The 19,460-nt window shown below is 42.3% G+C and overlaps 1 long non-coding RNA gene across 1 annotated transcript in view; it reads left to right on the top strand.

Moving 5' to 3' along the window:
* Positions 1-5,281, top strand: part of LOC144672903 (uncharacterized) — a 48,246-nt gene extending 42,965 nt beyond the window's left edge. Inside the window, exon 3 of the long non-coding RNA XR_013574201.1 lies at positions 4,473-5,281. This is a non-coding gene — a long non-coding RNA (uncharacterized LOC144672903). The remainder of the gene's footprint in view (positions 1-4,472) is intronic.
* The last annotated feature ends 14,179 nt before the right edge of the window (positions 5,282-19,460 follow it).

Below are 19,460 nucleotides of genomic sequence, written 5' to 3'. Positions count from 1 at the left end.
TATTCCCCTAACGCTATCTAAAGACAAAACTAATTGAGTATAAGAATAGCAATTGATTGTGCTCGAGGAATAAGTGTATCATTCTAATGCCTTTCTGGAGCACTCAAATGTTTTAAAAAGTTGCAGTAACTGCACAGGGGTCCATTGAACTCCCTAGTTATTTTATAAATTAAAGCACTTTGGAAAATGTTTTACTAAATTGATATTCGTACTTGCACACATACTGGCCCATAAAGTGGATCTTGGGAAGACCTGGCGAATTTGTCTACTGGCCTAATTTGTTTATTACTGGTGATCTATGTCATTTATCCTCGATAAGGGGAGGGAGCAAGATCAGTCACCTCATACACTGGTGGAGCTTCTGAGAGAAATCTGAGAGTCTGGGAGAGGGCGAGGCAATCGAAAGGGGAGCAAGTGGCAGCCTGCAGAGAGCTGTAGATTTAATGTGGAGCCAGAATGGGCAATGCTGCTCCTCTGGTTCCACACTGAAGTAACTCAAAAGTTGAAACTTACCTTTTCAGTGGTCACCTCAAATGGCCTCTTTAAAGGTCATTGGTTTGGCAGGTAAGCACCTGAAGAGATTGATTAGACAAATATTGTCCAAGTTGCAGCCAGTCACAATTGAATGTTGTAGAGGTGGTTAGTCATTAGGCTGCCTATTTGCATGTGCAAAAGCCCTAATGCCTGTTTCAGACATGTGCCCTAGACACCCATGAAGGAACCTTTATCAATATGGTGGGTGGTACACTCCCAGTATGGAATACACATACGGGCCGGGATTTAACATGGAGAAGGTAGCCTTGCCACCAGCTAGAATGTTGGGGGCGAGACCGCCTCCACTAGGCCTGGAACTCACAAGTGGATTTGACAGTTGTCAGGCAATTAGTCGCCTGAAACTGTGGTTTCTGCCTCAGTGTAGGAGGATGTCCCACCTTCATGAGCTGCTGGCCAATCAGGGGACTGCAGTAGACCTGGGACCAGGGGCAGTGCTGGAGACCTGCAATTAAGATCAGGCAAGGTGGGCTTACTGGGACCAGTCAGGAGTGACCTGGCGATGGTTGGGTGGGGGTTAAGTGGAGTGGGAAAACACAATCGAGAGGACAAGGGCAGTTCTTCAAGTGGGGAATGGCCTTTTCCACTGGGGATCGGGCCTCTATGGGGCACAGGATGTCTAGAAAGGAGGAACCCCCTCCCACCAAAGCCTGCAGAGAGGCCCCCAGTGTATACTTGTTGGCATCACCAGGTGATGTGGGCCACCTCCCCCATCACTAGTAAAATACTGGGGATGGCAGGGAAAGCCTCTTTTACTGGTCATTTAAGGGCCTCTATTAGCCCAAGCCCACCCATCATCTGCTCCATCACTGCTACCTACCTCCACTTGTATTTACCAATGAGCATGGCACTCACCCTGCCATCCCACCCCATTTTATGCCCAACCCACCTCTCAGCCCACTCTTGGGCAATTTAAAATGCCAGTCTTTCACACGACTTGCCGCATTTGACTCTGAGGTACCAACATGATCCAATTTCTGCTCCATGGGTCATTTCACAAATCAGGCAAGCAGGAGAGCATGGCCAGGGGAGGAGACCTAATTCTTAACACTGGGCAGGTGGCTGGAATACCAGGTTCCCAGCTGGTGGAAGTAGTTGACCAGATTAGAACCCCAGCCTAGGACTTTACAAGGATCCAAAGAGATTTAAGCTTGACGTATCTGGGGGATAATAAGTCTCTACCAAAAAGGCCTCCGCAAATGGACTTGGCATATTTTTGGGTAGCTCTTCTCTAACCCTTGTCATAAGCTCTGGTGGTTGCCAAGGGTGAATCCATTGTAACAACACCATTGTTATAGAGTTGATTTTCCAGGCAACTTTTCTTGGTGGAAACACTGAACGTTATTTACAAGACAGCAGCAGCAACTACATACGTGCATCAAACTCTATAACTAAAGAAGAACTCCCTCCTATGGGTTCCCCGCACTGCTAACTGATTGGTTTACACAGATCATGTGATCTTACAACACAGGGTTATTCTTAAAGCTACGGTCCTACATTTATCAGAACTATAATTACTACATTCCTCCCCCTTTAATTTTTCTGTACATTTTGTATTTACAACGATATTTATCTCATGATATTACAATGTTTACACAGGTCATGAAATTACAAGTTCAGTCTTTCAGGTGTTTTCCTGATCTGTGTGGAACGTCGCAGCTCCATGACTTCCGATTCCTTTGCAGGAACGACCTTCTCTGGAATCGCATTAACATTAGGTACCTCATTAGGCACATTCAGTTCAGTGTCTTCCACTCTGACAGAGACATCAGGCATGTCTATCCATGGTTGAGCAACTTCAACACGAGCCACAGGTTCAGCAATGGTCACAGGTGGAACATCATTTTGTTGGGGCAGCTCCCTTCTTCTTAAATGATCCACATGTTTACGGGTGATCCAGCCCTCCACTTCCACATGGTATGACAATGGTCCAGTCACAGAGCTTACTTTACCAGGCAACCATTTCGATCTTCCACTGAAATTCCTTATATATGCTGCTTCTCCAACAGCAAATTGTCACTTACGACTATGCAAATCATGAGTCGCTTTTTGGTTCCCTTGACTTTCCTCCACCTTTCCCTCCAAATTGGGAAGTATCAGGCTTAGTCTTGTTCAAAGACGGTGCCTCATCAGTAATTCTGAAGGCATTGCTCCTGTCGTAGTGTGGTGGGGTTGTTCTGCAGTGAAATAGGAAACGAGCAAGTTTAGTTTACAACGATTCACATGTTAACATTTTCATTCCTGCCTTAAAAGATTGTACTGCACTTTCCACCAGGATGGTATGGTGCAGTCTTCATGTGGTTGATACCATTTAAGCTGACAAACCATCGAAATTCAGGGCTCATAAACACAGTACCATTATCTGAGATGATTACCTCCGGCAATCCATGGATAGCGAAGCTTTGGTGTAGTTTTTCTATAGAAGCACCTGACGTTGGCACCTTTACCTCATAAATGTCTAGCCACTTGGAAAGAGCATCTATAATCAGTAGAAATATGGTTCCAAGGGTAGGACAGATGTAATCTATGTGCAATCTCACCCAAGGTCCACAGGCCACTCCCATGCGTGTAATGGGGCTGCCACCGGCAACTTTTGTAGCTGTTGACATTGCACACAGTGTTTAACCACCTTCTCAATATCGCTGTCCATCCCCGGCCACCAAAGATAACTTTGTGCTATCGTCTTAATTCGTGGGATTCCTGGATGGGCACTGTGTAGCTCTACTAAGAGTGGTTCACTTCCTTGTGAAGGAACTACTACTCGTGCACCGCATAATAGAATACCATCTTGACTGCTCATCTCGTATCTTCGGTTGAAAAATGGCTTCAATTCATCACAGACTGGTTCCTGGGACCAACCATGTAACGCTTGGTCTCTCACTCGAGGCAGGACTGGATCACAATTCGTCCAATTTCTTATCTACCTGGCACAAACTGTTGAGGAACCCAGGAAATTCATCGCTAATATGAGCTTTTGGGAAATTGGGACATGGTCATTGTTCTCTTGCAAAGGAAGGCGACTTAGAGCATCAGCATTTGCTATATGAATCCCTGGTCTATGTACAAAGGTGTATTCATATGTCGCCAAAATTAGGGCCCATCTTTGAGTTCATGCAGAAACTATGAGAGGGATAGTCTTTTCCTCACTAAACAGGCAAAAGTGTAGTCAGATACTGTCGTGAAATGTCGCCCATGCACGTATTGGTGGATTTTTTTCACACTAAAAATAATCGACAGACTTTCCTTTTTGATCTGCAAATATCCTTTTTCAGCTGTGGTAAGTGTCCTGGATATATAGCCTATTGGCCTCTCTGTACCATCATCCATCTTGTGAGATAGTATTGCTCCCACTCCGTAGGGTAACGCATCGCAGGTTAGCACAAATTCCTTTGTCGGGTCATAATGCACTAACAAATTTGAAGAGTGCAAGAGTTGTTTTACTTTCATGAAGGCTTATTCTTGGGGTGACTTCCAAACCCAACGCTGGTTTTTCTTTGGCAGTGAATGTAGAGGGGCTAGAACTATTGATAAATTTGGTAGAAATCGTCCATAATAATTTATCATCCCTAAAAATGATTTAAGTTCAGAGATGTTCTTAGGTGCAGGTGACTCTATGATTGCTTTAACCTTCTCTTCAACAGATTGTACCCTTGGGCATCTACCTGGTGGCCCAAATAATGACTTCATTTGCCTGAAAAGTGCATTTTTCCTTCTTTAGGTGCATTCCTGCTTCTAAAAATAATTTCAGAACTTTCTCTAGATTAGCCAAGTAATCAGTACATCATCCAGGTAGACCACAGCCTGAGGTAGTCCTTGTAGCAAGCTCTCCATTGTCCTCTGAAAAATGGCACAGGCCAAAGAAACACCGAAGGGCAGGCGTGGGTATTGATATAACTTTTTGTGGGTGTTTATGTTCACAGATTCTCAGGAGGCATCATCCACTTCAAGTTGCTGATATACATGACTCATGTCAAGCTTTGTATACGTTGTCCCTCCTGCTAGTTTGGCATAGGGGTCTTCAGTCTTGGGAATAGGATACCTATCCAGTTTGGCTGCTTTGTTGACTGTTAGTTTATATTCTGTACAGATCCGGATGGTCTAGTCTGGTTTAAAGATGGGGACTGTGGGTGCTGCCCACTCTGAGAACTAAATCGCTTTTTTGACACCCAGCCTCTCTAGCCAGTTCAACTCAGCATCAGCCTTCTCCCCCAAGGCGAATGGCACCAACTTCTTTCAAGAAGCGAGGAGTTGTTTCTGGGTCCACGTAAATCTTGGCCTGTAGGCCTTGAATTTTTCCCGGTTCATCTTTAAAGATGGTGTCATCCTTTTTTTAGCATGCTGCCAGTCCCTCTGCTCACAACTGTAAGATTTCAGTTTAATTTCATCTCTTTCAACCAGTCATGACCTAGAAGGCTTGGCCCTTCAGCTTCTACCGCCATCACTGGATTAGTCTGGATTAGTGTCTATAATGAACAGTTATACCAGTGATACATTTTACCTGGATTTCTTTGCTTGTGTACATTTTCAACTTGATGTTTGTTCCAAATTTAATTGTTGAGCACCTTTATTTAATATCTGAAAGTGTGTTCTCCTATTACGGTGGTAGAAACACCCGTGTCTACTTCCATTTTTAAGGGTTTACCATTCACTTGCACTGTGACAATAATTGGCTGTCTTCCCAAGTTTCATGTTAAATATGGAATAAATATCAGAATTGGTTGTTTCTGGCTCTTCTACACTATATACTTCATTGGACTTTGTTTGTTGTCTGGAAGGCTGTTTAAATCTCACTTTGCAAGGTTTCATTATGTGTCCACTTTTGTGGCAAAAATAACACTCTACCTTTTTAAATTGCCAATCGTTAGGAGTATGATTGTTTCCACGTCAATAAAAATTAGTTTTCAACTGCTTAGCTGTTTCCTCTAAATTTTTGGTTAGCGGAGGCTGTTTCCCGCTTCACGGTGGAGTCCCGGCTTTTCACGCCACTTTTGGCTACTTGTTCCCACCCAACTAGGAGAATGGCACCATTTTGCGCACCTTGAATCACAGCTTACAGCGCTTTCCATTGCCAGCACTATTTCAAATCCTTTCTTAAAATCAAGATCCACTTCAGCCAGCAATCTTTGCTGAATAGCATCCTCCTGCGCCACACACACCAAACAATTCCTGAGCATGTCATTCAGGGTTTCACCAAAATCACAATATTCCATTAGTTGTTTTAATTTTGCCATGTAGGTAGCAAAGACCTCCCACGGTCTCTATTCCATGAATTGAACCTGAACCTCTGCATTGTGACTAAGGGCTTTGGTTGGAAATGTTCTTTAATGAGGTCTACTAATTCACTGAAGGTCTTTGAATCTGGGGCACTGGCGGCCGTCAAGCTTCAAATTAAACTGTAGGTCTTTCTCCCACAAATACTCAGGAGAATCGCTCTCTTCATTTCCTCCTCGATGATTTTGTTGGCTTGAAAGTACAATGCAAGATGTTCTATATATTGAGACCAGTCATCTATGGCTGGTTCAAAGGGATCGATTCTGCCAAACTGTGGCATCTCAGATGAGTATATCTTCCTTTCTTGTTAATTATCTTAGATACTCACAATCGCTGGGCAAGGGGCAGTACCGGAGCTGATTTATCCTCATCGCCAATTTGTCATTGAGTTGATTTTCCAGGCAACTTTTCTTGGTGGAAACATTGAACTTTATTTACAAAACAGCAGTAGCAACTACATGTGTGCATGTAACTATAACTAAAGAAGAACTCCCTCCTAGAGGTTACCATGCTGCTATTGATTGGGTTACACAGATCATGCGATCTTACAACAAAGGATTATTCTTAAAGCTACAGTCCTATGTTTATCAGAACAATAATTACTACATCCACTGGCTTACGATAAGAGAACCTCCCTTGACCTCATATACACCGGTGGGAGACACCTGGGACCTCTACCAAGACTAATGAACTCAAAAATTACTGGAAAAATAATGGTGAGTTAATGGAACCTGCCATTATTAATTCATAAAAGAACTCAGCAATTTGTGACAAAGATACATAGACCATGGGTTTCTAATCATTCCAATTTGCCTGACAACCTGCTGTTCGCGAAAAAACAAAAGAAAACCCACCTTGTCATGAGCCTTCCCCATTGCCTTTCAAATCCCTGGTTCAAGCCCTCAGTATAGATAACTCACCCCACAGACATTTAAAGCTAGTAATTAATGTCGTAAAGACCCTGGTAACGACATGATTAATGATCCTGATGTGTCACTCCACCTTGGAGGCCCAGAAAGGCTACAACAAAGCTGTGGATTATCACTCGCACAGATCCTACATTATTCCAGAGGTCTTTTAAACTTTGAGAAAAAGTTAGTTTGCGTAAAGCTGTGCTATGCAGACTCCATTGATTGCCCGGGATTGGACAGTGCTACGGTGCACTACCTGCACAGCCTGTGTGGGTTTCCTCATGATATCAATGTACAAAAAAGCATGCACTGCACAGATAGTGGTCAACGGCACTCTGTCGCCCGGGAAATATAATAATTTGCATTGGCCACTTTGAACAAAAGCTTCCCCATAAATTTTTATATTTATTTTTAACTTTGGCTTTCTATGCTTTTTTATTGTCTCTTAAATCAATTTTATTTTCCCTCATTTTTGTCTCTAATTTGACTCTAATTCAACCTATTTCCTTGTTTGCCCTTCATTCTGTTTTTTCGCTATCTTTTTATTTAATTGGTTAAGGAGGTAAACTATTGAACGCAACATTCATGAGATCCCAGATGCCTGTTAACTTGCTGTGCCTTTATCAATTCAGAATTCCAGCAATTTGCAGCACAAAAATACTATAATCTCAATGGTGAGGTTAAGAATTCCAACTTATTAATTGCCAGAAGATGCAGCACTCCAGCAAACTGTTGGCCAATGTGTATGGATCTCCTAAATTTATGGCCTGCGACTGACACCATGGTCATGTGTACAGGTACTTATACACCGAGTTCACTACCAGTGTCTGTACTGTGATAGCCTACAGTACAATGCAGATGTCAGATGCAAATTTCAATTTACAGCTACTGTTAGACAGAAATTAACCCCATGTTATATTGCCTCATGTCCTTGTGCAGAGAATAAAAATATCTGAAAGAGTCAAGGTCATATTCTGTTATTGCAAGTCATTGTGCAGTGGCATTTTCTTCCAACAATGCTCATGCTTGGAGGCAGGATCCTTGCTTCAATAAAGCAAACTGTTCGAAAAGGGCAAAATACAAAAAAAATGTTAGAAATTCTCAGCAGGTCAGGCAGCAGCTATGGAGAAAGAAACAGAATGAATATTTCAGGTCAATAACCCTTCATTTGCTAAAACGTTGTTACTAAACTGAATGGCCACACAATTCATTAAGGCCCAAAAGTGGGCATGCGGATTGCAATTCATGCTGCCTGCACATTTACATGAATATAGTTCGCAGCCAACACCAAGTAAAGCGTTAAATGATTGCATGCCTAAACAGGGGTTGAAAAATTGTGAGAAGATAGCTGGAGTTAAAGCTAACCTGCACTACTTAATCCCAGCCTATACCTCTTAAAGGGGACTGGCATTTTGACTGATGCAAATGCTGGAAGTCATTTCAGAAGTGCATTTGACCTGGAAAAGACACAAAAGTGGCACAATGTGACCAAGATTGGGCTCCAAGATACCCCAAAGCTACACTGCAGGCCTTAGTGGAGGAGCTGGATAGGAAGAGAGAAGTCCATCATCCATAAGGGGTGAGGAGGCCATATGGATGGACACGGCAAAGGCAGTGGGAGCAGATAACAGTGACCTGGGGTCAGTGCCAGCAACTTAACCCCAATCACCTGGATGCAGTGCCACATGAAGTTCCATCAACACATGAGTGGTCAAGGTCATGAATGTATCATCATACATCAACTGCACCAGCAGCCTCACACATCAGTTACCTACCAACATTCTCTAATAATCATAACTCATACCTAACATTCCCAGTTTTCCCTCACCCTCATTTAGTACTGCTACAAGCCTCATGCCCACAGCTCACAGCTTTTTAGTCATGACAGTAAAAGGGTAAAAGCAGGTATGGCTGCTTAGGGATCCAAAAAATGGATTTATGTATGGAGGCGGTGGGAGGGGCGCGGGGGGTGGTGGGGTGCCATTGCCAAAGTATTAGACGAATAGTTTGCATCTGTCTTTACCAAGGAAGAAGATTCTGTGCAGAGCATGGTAAAAGTCAAGCTAATTCAGACACTAGAACATACAAACATACAAAATAGGAGCAGAAGTAGGTCATTCTACCCCTGGAGCTTGCTCTGCTATTCATTAAGATCATGGCTGACCTGTTTGTGTTTCAAGTTCTATATACCCATCTACCTCCAATAACATTTGATTCCGTTGCCTAACAAGAATCTACCTACCTTTGCCTTAAAAATATTCAGTGACCCCACTTCCGCTGCCTTCTGAGGCAGAGACTTGGAAGGGCGCACAAACCCCTGAGAAAAAATTTTCTCCTCATCTCTGTCCTATAAGGACAATACCTAATTTTAAAACAGTGCCCCCTAGTTCTGAACTCACCCACAAGAGGAAACATCCTTTCCACGTCCAACTTGTCGAGACCACTCAGGATCTTACATACTTCAATCAAGTCATCTCTCACTCTTGTAAACTCCAGTGGAAACAAGAACAGCCTGTCTAACCCATCCTCATAAGACAACCCATTCATTCCAGGTATCAATCTAATAAACCTCCTCTGAACCACCTCCAATTCATTTACATCCTTCCTTAAATAAGATCAAAACTGCACACAGTATTTGAGATGCTGTCTCACCAATGCCCTGTACAACGGAAGAATAACATCCTTATTTCCATGTTCAATTCCCCTCATAATAAAGGATAGCATTCCATTAGCCTTCTTGATTATATGCTGTACCTGCATACTAATGTTTTGTGACTCACGCATGAGAGCACCTAGATCCCTCTACAGCTCGGAATTCTGCAGCCGTTCTCCATTGAAGTAATACTCTGCTTTTTTATTCTTCCTACCAAAAGTGAACAACCTCACATTTTCCCACATTATACTCCATCTCCCAGATTTTTGCCCACTCACTTAACTTATCTATGTCCATCTGCAAACTCTTTATGTCTTCTTCGCAACTAGCTATCTTTGTGTCATCTGAAAATTTAGCTACCATGCTTTTGCTCCCCTCATCTAATTCATTGATGTAAATTGCAAAATGTTGAGGTCCCAGCACAGGCCCCTGCAGGACTCCACTTGCTGTATTCTGCCAATCAGACAAAGACCCATTTATGCATTCTCTCTGTTTTCTGCCAGCTTGCCAATCCTCTACCCAGGCAAATACCTTACTCCATACGCCATAAGCTTTTATTTTCTGCAATAACATTTAATGTGACTGCTTATCGAATGCCTTCTTGAAATCCAAGTACCAGTATGTCTATAGGCTCCCCTTTATCCACAGCACATATTACTCCTTCAAAGAACTCAATTGGTTAAATTGGTTAAACATGATTTCCCTTTCATAAAATCATGCTGACTCTTCCTGATTACCTTGTGTTTTTCTAAGTGCCCAGCTATAACCTCTTTAATGATTGACTCTAACACCTTCCCCATGACAGATATCAAGCTAACTGGCCTATAGTTTCCTGTTTTCTGCCTCCCTCCCTTCTTGAATAGAGGGGTTATGTTTGCTACTTTCCAGTCTGATGAGACATTTCCAAAATCTAAAGAATTTTGGAAAATTAGCACCAATGCATCTAGAAAGAGTTAAAACTGATAAGGAGGTGGTATTGAATAAGCTGTCTGCACATAACATTGATAAGGCACTAGGAACGGCTAAGATGCATCCAAGGATACTGATCAAATAGAGTAAAAATTGCAGAAGCACTGGCCATAATTTTTCAATCTTCCTTAGACTCAGGGTGGTGCCAGAGGACTGAAGAATTGTAAATGTTACGTCTTGTTCAAAAAAGTGTAAAGGTAAGCCCAGCAACTACAGGCCAGTCAGTTTAATTTCAGGCAAGTTTTTAGAAACAATAATTTGGGACAAAATTTGGCAAAAGTGAGCTAATTAAAGAAAACCAGCATGGATTTCTTGAGGGAAAATTGTGTTTAACTAACATGCCGGAGATTTTAGAATACGTAACAGAGAGGGTTGATGAGGATAATATGGTTGATGTGGTATACATGGATTTCCAAAAGGCATTTGATAAAATGCCATACAACAGACTTGTGGGCAACGTAATTGAATATGGAATGAAAGGGACAGTAGATACATGGATACAAAATTGACTGAGTGACAAGAAACAGACAGTACTGGTCAATGGACGTATTTCGGACTGGAAGAAGGTTTATAGTGGAATCCCCCAGTGATTGATTTTTGGACCCTTACTTTCCTTATATATATTAATGACCTAGACCTTAGTGTACAGGGCACATTTTCAAAATGTGTAGATGATACAAAACTTGGAAGCATTGTGAACTGTGAGGAGGATAGTGTGGAACTTCAAAAGGACATAGTCAAGTTGGCAGAATGCAAGGACAAGTGGCAGATGAAATTCAATGCAGAGAAGTGTGAAATGACTCATTTTGGTAGGAAGAACACAGAGAGACAATACAAAATAAAGAATACATTTCTAAAGGGGGTGCAGGAGCAGAGAGACCTGAGTATATGTGCACAATTCATTGGAGGTGGCTGTAAAAGAAAAGCAAAACTATTGCTGATGCTGGAGATCTGAAATTAAAACAGAAAGTGCTGGAAGACCTCAGCAGATCTGGAAGCACCTGCGGAGAGAGAAATATTGTTAACATTTCAGGTCCAATATGATTTTTCTTCAGAGCAGAAAAAGCAGGTTGAGTGGGTGGTTAATAAAGCACACAGTATCCGAGGCTTTATTAATAAAGTCATAGAATACAAAAGTAAGGAGGTTATTTTAAATTTGCATAAAACACTGGTTTGGCTTCAAATGGAGTGTTTCATCCAGTTCTGGATGCCGCACTTTAGGAAAGATGTGAAGGTATGAGAAAAAGTGCAGAAAAGATTCACAAGAATGGTCCCAGGGATGAGGAAATTCCGTTAAGTAGATAAATTGGAGAAGTTGGGAGAAGTTTTCCTTGGAGAAGAGAAGGTTGAAAGGAGATTTGATAAAGGTATTCAAAATCATGAGGGGTCTGGACCAAGTAGATGGGGAAAAATTGTTCCCATTGGTGGAAGGATTGAGAATGAAAGAGGACAGATTTAAGCTAATTGGCATAAGAATCAATGGAGACATGAGGAGAAACATTTTTATTCCAGACAGTGAGTGGTTAAGAGCTGAAATGCACAGCCTGAGAAAATGATGGAGGCAGGTTCAGCCGGGCATTCAAGAGGGAATTTGATTATTCTCTGAAAAGTAAGAATGTGCAGGTTTATCGGGAGAAGGTAGGGAAATGGCACATTGCTCATTTGGAGAGGTGGCACAGACATGAAGGTCCAAATAGCCTCCTTATGTTCTGTAGCAATTCTGTGATTCTGTGGGACTCATTCTTGCCCCTTTAAACAAAAACAAAAATGCTGGAAAAACTCAGCAGGTCTGACAGCATCGGTGGAGAGGAAGACAGAGTTAACGTTTCGAGTCCGTATGACTCTTCATCAGAACAGTTCTATAATTTTTGCAACTCTGTAACTTTCTTGAAAATTTGTTCCTCTATATCCTTTCCACAATTGATGGCCTATAGGCTATACCGAGCAATGTATCTCGGTGCATCTTTTTTGTTCCTTAGCTCTAGCCAAATGGATTCTGTCCTTGACACCTCTGGGATATCCTCTCTCTCCAGTACTACAATGCTCTCCTTAATCAATACCACTATCCCTCCCCCTTTCCTTCCCTTCCTATCTTTCCTGAACACCTTGTATCCAGGAATATTTAATATCCAGTCCTGCCTCCTTTGAGCCAGGTCTCCGTTATAGCCACACCATTTCCGCATAGCTATCTGCACCTACAAATTGCCAATCATATTTACTACACTCCGTGCATTCACATACATGCAGAGTAACCCTGATTTAGACTTCACTTTCCCCTTTCCTCTGAACCCAACGAATCACTTATTATTTCTTGCTCTAATGCTATAGGTCTCTTCCAGTATTCTGTGCACCTTGGTATTCCTCTCTAATATTACCTCCTGGTTCCCGCATTCCTGCCAAGTTAGTTTAAACCCTCCCCAGTGACACTAGCAAATCACCCTGCAAGGAAATTGGTACTGACTCTATTTAGGTGCAGCCCATCCTGCCTGTGCAGCTCCCCTCTCCCCCAGAGCTGACCCAACTGTCTCAGGAATCTAATGTCCTGCCTCCTACACCATCTTTCCAGTCATGCATTCATCAGCTTTATTCTCCTATTTCTATACTCGCTTGTGTGATCTCAGCAATAACCCAGATATTACCACTTTTGATATCCTGCTTGCTAATTTCCTACATATCTCCATAAATTCTGACTGCAGGACCATGTCCCTTTTTCTACCTTTGTCACTGGTTCCTATGTGGACCACTACTGGTGAATTTTCACCTTCCCACCTCAAGTGCTCTTCAGGCATTCAGAGATATCCTTGACCCTGACACCAAGGAGGTAACATACCATCCTGGATTTATGTCTTCAGTCACAGAAATGCCTGTCTGTTCTGCTATCGTATCTCTTATCACCATTGCTCTTCCAGCCTCCTTTGTGCCCCACACTGACTTCCACCCCCCCGCTCAGCTGAGCCAACCATCGTGCCATAGACTTGGCTCAGCTGCATTCCTCAGATGAGCCATCACTTTGACCAGCACTCAGAACTAAATACTGGTTGAAGAGTGAAATGCACTCAGGGGACTCCTGCACTACCTGCCCATTTCTTCTTGATTGCTTGGTGATCATCGATTTCCTCTCTAACTGCATACTCTTAAGCTGTGGGGTGACCATGCCTATAAATGTGCTATCCATGAAGCTCTCAACCTCTTGGATGCACTGCACTGATGCCAGCTGCTGTTCAAGCTCACAAACCCAGATCTCAAGCTACTGCAACTGACGACACTTCCTCCACATATGGTTATCTAGGACACTTGCCATGTCCTGGAGTTCCCACATTGCACAAGATGTGCACTTGAGTGGTTGGAACTGCCCTGCCATTTCTCTATCTATTAGATAAGAAATTTTGCTGTTTTTAATAAAACTTACTACTTAAAAGAAGAGAAAGATCTACCAGCCACTCACTCCCTTCTGTTGATGTCACTTAAATGTAGGGAAACTGAATATCTTGTTAGCGCTTACTATTTAAAAATTTTTTTAAAAAAATTACCCAGCTCTTAGTAATCTAAACTCCTTACCTTTGGAGAAAGGGAAAAATAGCAGCAATACCAGCCAATCAGCTTGTGACCTTCCTGTGATGTTAGAGTTCGATTTTTGTCTCAGTTTTTCAAACTCGAGCTGGCCCAGGTCTGCTGCTGCTGCTCCTGACTCTATCTCCAGTTACGTGGGGACTGTGATTTTCCTCAGTTGTATTGGCAATTGTCATACCTAGCACAAAGGAAGATGCCTGTGGTTATGGGAGGCTAATTATCTCAGTCCCAATGTATCACTGCAGGAGTTCCTCAGGGTAGTGTCCTAGGCCCAACCATTTTTAGCTGCTTCATCAATAACCTGCCTTCCATCATAAGGTCAGAAGTGGGGATGTTTGCTGATGATTGTAAAATGTTCAGTACCATTTGCAACTCCTCAGATTCTGAAGGAGTCAGTATCCATATGCAGCAAGACCTGGACAACATTCAGGCTTGGCCTAGTAAGTGGCAAGCAACATTCATGCCACACAAGTGCCAGGCAATGGTCATCTCCAACAAGAGAGAATCCAAACATCTCCCCTTGACATTCAATTGCATTACCACCACTGAATCCTCCACGATCAGCATCTTGGGGTTTACTGTTGACCAGAAACTGAACTGAACCAGCCATTCGAAGACCATTAAGTGGAGTTAACCTGTCTGCAAAGCCTCACTAGGAACAACTGCCTTCAAAGAGTATGAATGGGGGCCATCTCCTATCCAATTAGCAAAGCATCCAGGCAATCAACTGGGTACTCAACTGCATGGAAAAAAAAAATCAGAATCACTGGGACAAAGGAACCCCGGCTGAGAGAGGATTTCCGAGCCATGATTTAATCAAGTTACAACTGGAATATACTAGCCATGGCCATATTTAGATCACTGAGCAATTGAAGAGAGAGGGTCATGTGACAAGACAACCCTTTATGACTTTAAACAAATTTTTTTTTTTCTGAAAAACAGGTCACGTAACTAAGATAAAAGCAAAATACTGCAGATTCTGGAAATCTGAAATAAAAACAGAAAATGCTGGAAAAACTCAGCAGGTGACAGCATCTGTGGACAGAGAAACAGTGTTAATGTTTTGAGTCCGTATGACCCTTCTTCAGAGATAAAGAGAGGTAGAAATGTGATGAAAGTTATACTGTTCAAGGGGGTGAAGCAGGAAAGAAGGCCAGCAAATAGGTGGTGGCTAAGGAGAGATTGACAAAGATGTCATGGACGAAAAGACAATGGGAGTTTTAATGGTAGTGGTGAGAGCTAAAGGAGGTGCTGATAGTGACATAAAGGTTAGAAAGCAGAATGTGTTAATAGCAGAACAAGGGTAAGCATTCTGTGAAAGAATAACATGGAACAAGTAACAGCTAGCCCTTTTGGGGGCTGGGTGGGGGGAGGGGGCAGTGATTGGGGAAAAAGGATAGAAAAAGGATAGAAAGGGGATAAAACAATGACTAAATGAATAAAAATGAAACTAGGTGGATAAAAAATAAAATTTAAAAAGGGAATTAAAAAAGAGGTGAAGATAGAGGAGAGAGTTCATGGTCTGAAGTTGTTGAACTCAATGTTAAGTCCGAAAGGTTATGAAGTACCTAATCGAAAGATGAGGTGCTGTTCCTCCAGTTTGTGGTGAGCTTCACTGGAACATTGCAGCAGGCCAAGGATGGACATGTGGGTATGAGAGCAGGGTGGTGTGTTGAAATGGCAAGCAACAGGAAGGTCTGGGTCATACTTGCGGACTGACCAAAGGTGTTCTGTGTTTGGTCTCTCCAATGTAGAGGAGACCGCATTGGGAGCAGCGAACGCAGTAGACCGCATCGAAGGAGATGCAAATGAAGCACTGCTACACCGGAAAGGAGTGTTTGGGACCTAGGACTGTGAAGAGGGAGGGGGTGTGGGGCTGGTATGGCATCTTCTGTGATTTCATGGGAAGGTGCCATGGGAAGAGAGTGAGGTGTCGGGAGTGATGGAGGAGTGGACCAGGGTGTACCAGAGGGAATGGTCCCTATGGAATGCTGACAGCGGTGTGGTGGGGAGGGTGGGGGGGGGTGGTTGCAGTGAGGGGAAGATGTGTTTGGTGGCATCATGCTGGTGTTGGTGGAAATAGCGGAAGATGATCCTTTGAATGCAGAGGTTGGTGGGGTGATAAGTGAGGACAAGGGGGACCCTATCATGGTTTTTGGAGGGAGGGGAAGGTGTGAGGGCAGAGGCGTGAGAGATGGGTCAGACACGGTTGAGGGCCCTGTCAACCACAGTGGGTGGGAAACCTCAGTTAAGGAAAAAGGAAGACATGTCAGAAGCGCCGTTTTGGAAAGTTGCATCATCGTAACTAGTGCTACGGAGGCGAAGGAACTGAGAGAAAGGCATGGGTCCTTACATGAAGCAGGGTGTGAGGAGCTGTAACTGAGACCCTAAGTAGGTTCTATTTCTTTCTCTCTCTCTCTTTCCATATAACTTGCCAGTCTTAACTCCTGTGTGTGTGTGAAAGTTGGAACGTTTTAAAAATTATTTCAATTAGACTGTGTTAAGTACAATAAATACCATTCTCTTTTCTTTCAAAAAATGCTCATTGAAACCTGTCAGTTTGTATCTTTTATAGTCACAACACGTAAACAGTTAAACACTCACTGAATTGGCAAGCATATCCTTTTAAAAATAGATTAAATGAGGAATTTGAAAAGAGGGGAGCCATTCTACCCCTCCTCACTTGATCATAACATTATTTTCTCTCCAGAGTTCAAAACCTAGTCACGGCACTGAGACGGCACTCATCAAAATCACAAACAACATACCTGTACTGGGTGACTTCTGGCTATTGGTTTCAATACCAGATTTAATCATTAACCATAATTACAGTAAAATAACCACCCCCCTTCCCTCAACTCCCGGAGATCACAAGGAATGCCCATCATATTTCCTGTCTGCTCTGAACCACAGAAAGCACCATGTCTTACACCAATGCATATAGGTTAAAACTACTCAGTTACACTTATTTTACAGACTAAATTATATACTGAACCCAAAAGCTACAGTAAATTAAATCATCACAACAACTAAAAATTTTAATTAAATAAAAAACAGAAAATGCTGGAAATACTCATCAGCCCTGGCAACATCTGTGAAAGGGAAACAGAGTTAACGTTTCAAGTCGAATATGACTCTTCTTCAGAACAAAACATTTGAATTATTGGCCTAGGGAAGTATGCAAATCTCTCTATTTTCTGAGTTAAGAAGGGACCCAAACATCAGTTGTTCAACTCATGAGCTGTTATAGCCTTGGCCTATTATTTCAAATGGAGTAAGTCCTATGCCACAAATCACAGCTCTAGTGGCTCAGCTTTAATTGTGCAGGAGAAATTCTGAGATTGAAAAGGAATACATGGCATCCATGTTCACTACATCTTGAAAGTCAACCAGAAGATAAATCTAGCTTTTTCAACAAAACATCCTGCGGCTTATCATGAACTTTTTGTTGCTTTTAAGTTGTATTTTGCTAAATCAATTGATTTCTGTGCAGCTTTTAACAATTGAATAAAACTGACAATGTAGTTTAAGCACTTAAATATTGGTTTCTGGAAGGCATTCAGGATTAATTGTTAAACCTGGGCATGCTAATCCATGCATAACATATGTAATGGTTTTGGATTCAGTAAACAGTGGACTTGGTCTGTTTATGGAAACTGTCTTTAAGCTGTGATTGCAACAAATTAACAATGAGAAAAATCCCAAACCATATCACCTTGATCTGCTCCTCTAGAAAGTATATAGACCGCTGCACAATGTCCCCATCCCCTCCCCAACCTTAGCGACACCTTGAAACAAGAATGCTGAGAAAACCCAAATTTGACTTTCCAACCCCTCCCAAGTTTGTTACATCTGCACTGCCAATATAACGGTTGTGGAGCCAATATTTCCTACAGCTTATTACAGGATTTCTCTTGGCTCCTGACAGCACTTACGTGCTTGTGGTTTTGACTCCATTGGCCTCCTTGGGTACAACCCAAGTTGATTCTAGTTGTATAAATCTTGGCATGGTGCCTCCTTGTGAGCTGAGCTTATTCACTACATTTTACTCTTCATCAAGATCATTTATTTCCTTCTTTGCAATTTACACAACTCTACCTTTACTCTTCTATTGTTGAAACCCCAGTTCACAACTATATGACCTTGAGGCTCAACTTAGCCAGCTTCCACTCTCCACAAATTATAACCTTTGTACTCCCCTCAACCTTATCCTTGTCTTTGTCAAACTTCACTGTCTCCCTTTATCACAGTGAATTTATTTTGATTCTTTTTCTCACTTTTAAAAATACTCCATGGTCCTGTCCCATACAACCACAACAGTCCTCAGGTTGTACTTTCCTGCAGGCACTTTATTTTTAATTATTTACATGATGTGAGTGTCATTGACAAGGTCAGCATTTATTGCCCAATATTATTTACCTTTGAGGTGGTGGTGGTGAGCTGCCTCCTTGATAACTGCATGTCTTGCTGGGCTATTTCAGAGGACACTTAAGGTTCAATCACATTGCTGTAGGGCTGGAGTCACATATAGGCTAGACCAGGGAAGGATGGCAGATTTCCTTCCCTAGAGGACATTAGTGAACCAGATAGATGTTTACAATGATCCAGAGGCTGAATGGTCACCATTACTGATGCCAGTTTTTTATTAGAATTCTTTAATTACTGAAAGCTACTTTGGTGGGATTTGAACTCATATCTCCAGGTCACTAATCCTGTAAGATAACCACTATGTTACCGTTTTGCGTTCCACTGTCACTAGCCTACTCCCCATCCTCCACAACATCACCAGGGCTGCTCTTTCAGCTATTCGTCTACCTGTCCTTGGAACTGTCCTTGGAACTTGTCACCTTCGTCCATGCTTTCAAAAGCTTTCCTTTTTGACATTGCTTTGGGCTACCCCTAACTTCCTGTCGGGTAAACTTCTATGGATTGATGTCCCTTCTCACATACTGGAAGGAGCCAGAGGTGCAAACAATTCAGTGCTTTGGTTACCTTGTGGCTACCCGCAGTGTCAATCTTATGGTGAAGGTTGGGTGAAGGTGCACTTACCTCAGATGGCAGAGCTTTACTACTGCCACTGTGCAAAATTATATTTTGCTGAAGCAAGTGCTTTAGGTCATTTCAAAGCATGTATGACAAGCCTGCAGGTGAAGTTGTTGGCATAATAATGAGCGCTGAAAATCCAATTTTGGTGTCTATAGACGTCCCAGGTTTTTTTTAACCTTGTCTCAATTCAACCATTAAATACTGCAATTTGAATGGTTTAAAAACAATGAACTTTAGTTGATTTGCCAAAATGTATTCGAGTTTGTAGCTTGCAATTAACTGCCATGAGTTAGAAGCAGAATAGAGTAACATTTCAGTCACCCTTTTCTTGGGACCTTCTTCCTCTGCTGACTGTAAAGGTTTCTGGTATAGTCAGCTTTTTTGTGGTTTTGAAGACAATTTGGCTGCTTTTCTAGCAATATTTTATTTTTTTGAATATTCTGATAAAAAACACAAAGGAAAAGGAAGCAGGGTAAAAAAAAACTGCA

The sequence above is a fragment of the Cetorhinus maximus genome, chromosome 3 (assembly GCF_964194155.1).
Source record: "Cetorhinus maximus chromosome 3, sCetMax3.hap1.1, whole genome shotgun sequence".
Lineage (NCBI taxonomy): Eukaryota > Metazoa > Chordata > Chondrichthyes > Lamniformes > Cetorhinidae > Cetorhinus > Cetorhinus maximus.
This window is presented reverse-complemented; position numbering and strand designations above follow the sequence as displayed.